The sequence below is a fragment of the Poecilia reticulata genome, linkage group LG12, assembly GCF_000633615.1.
Source record: "Poecilia reticulata strain Guanapo linkage group LG12, Guppy_female_1.0+MT, whole genome shotgun sequence".
NCBI classification, from domain to species: Eukaryota; Metazoa; Chordata; class Actinopteri; order Cyprinodontiformes; family Poeciliidae; genus Poecilia; species Poecilia reticulata.
Window position 1 is genome coordinate 25,751,597 of NC_024342.1, and position 1,903 is coordinate 25,753,499.

The following is a 1,903-nucleotide window of genomic DNA, read 5'->3' on the forward strand; positions in this document are numbered from 1 at the left end:
GCAGCAGGTCAGACGTTCTGCAGCAGGTCAGACTTTCTGCAGCAGGTCAGAGGTTCTGCAGCAGGTCAGAGGTTCAGCAGCTGGTCAGAGGTTCAGCTCCACACCTGGCTGCTCAGCTCTGAATGGATCATGATGAATTAAAAGCGTCTTTAGTTTGTGATCCAACAGTAAAGTCTTGATTTGCTGGATCTGAGCAGCAGCTTGATGTGGTTCCACCGTTTAGATTTACTGTCACAAAAGTTGCTCTAATCCAAGAACGTCCTAAACATAAATGGAGTCAAAGAAACATGAAGATCATAAACACAACAGTGATGAAGATTTTATAAAATGATGAAAGAAAAGCAGGAAAACAGAAACGATTAGAACCAAGAACAGAACCGTGTGGAACTCCAGAGTCCTGTTGGCTGAGGAAGGTCAGCTGATGGAGTCGAGTTTAGAAAAGAAACATCTGTAATATTCTCCCAGTTAGCCGCTTCGGGTCCGACTGGTGGACCTGAACATGGCAGCAGGTTGTGACCACTTCCTGTCTGATTCCTGCAGATCGTGAAGATCCTGAACCTCTACACGCCTCTGAACGAGTTCGAGGAGCGGGTCACCGTGTCCTTCATCAGGAACATTCAGGTCAGTCTGAGCTGAAACCGACCTAGTCAAAGTCTGGGTCCTGATTCCTCCTCGGACATGTTCACCAAGTGAAACCACAAGAGTTCAGGAGGAACTTGTGTGTTTTCTGACTGACTGTTTGTCTCTGCAGAGCGTCCTCCAGGAGAGGAACGACCCGCCGCAGCTGCTGCTGGACACCAAGCACACCTTCCCCGTCCTGTTCCCCTACGCCCCGTCCGCCCTCAGCCTGGAGGCCGTGCACATCCCCGCCACCCTGGGGCTGGACTTCCTGGTCCGGGTTTGACCCCGCCCCCTGGGGCTGGACTTTCTGGTCGGGATGTGATCCCGCCCCCTGGGGCTGGACTTCCTGGTCGGGATGTGACCCCGCCTCCTGGGGTTGGACTTCCTGGTCCGGGGCTGATCCTGCCCCCTGGGGCTGGACTTCCTTGTCCGGGTCTGACCCCGCCCCCTGGGGCTGGACTTCCTTGTCCGGGTCTGACCCCACCCCCTGGGGCTGGACTTCCTTGTCCGGGTCTGACCCCACCCCCTGGGGCTGGACTTCCTGGTCCAGTGTGGCCCCACCCCCTCAGACTGACGCTCGGCACCAGCCTTCATTTCCTTCCTCTGGTTCTTCCAGGTCGATCTCTGACCCTTCAGCAGAATCGGGCTGTGGTTCGGCCCGGTTCTGCTTCTCTCTAGGTTTAGTTTGAGGAAGGAGGCGGAGCCAGTGACCCAGGAGGGTTAAAGGTCATTTCCAGGTTCTTCCAGATGGATGTTGGATAGAAGCTCCGCCCCCCACCCCTCTCTCTCAACCAGAACCAGAACTCTAAACCAATCAGAACTCTTCATCCTCCAGATTTCTCACTAATCAGAACCAGAAGTTACCAAAATAAAAGCATGTTAGTCTGCTTCCTGTGTGATTCCTCCAGCTGTGGTCAGGTTTAAACCAGCTGAACTTTCTATCATCTGTAATAAATGTTTTAATATTTCTGTGTAATACTTTGAGTTTAGTCGGATTTTTCAAACTGCAGAACGTTTCACTGTAGATCCTAGTTATGAATCCATCCATGTTCTAACACCCTGGACCTTTAGTGGGTAAGAGGAGCTGCTGCCTCTCCAGCTAACGGTCCAGGTGAGAGGCGGGGTCACCTGGACAGGTCACAGCTCTACCACTGCACCACTGTGCAGTCCTTTATGAATTCATAATGTATTCAAACTTAATCTGCTGGCGTCCATCCCAGAACACTTCCTGTCCATCCCAGAACACTTCCTGTCCATCCCAGAACACTTCCTGTCCATCCCA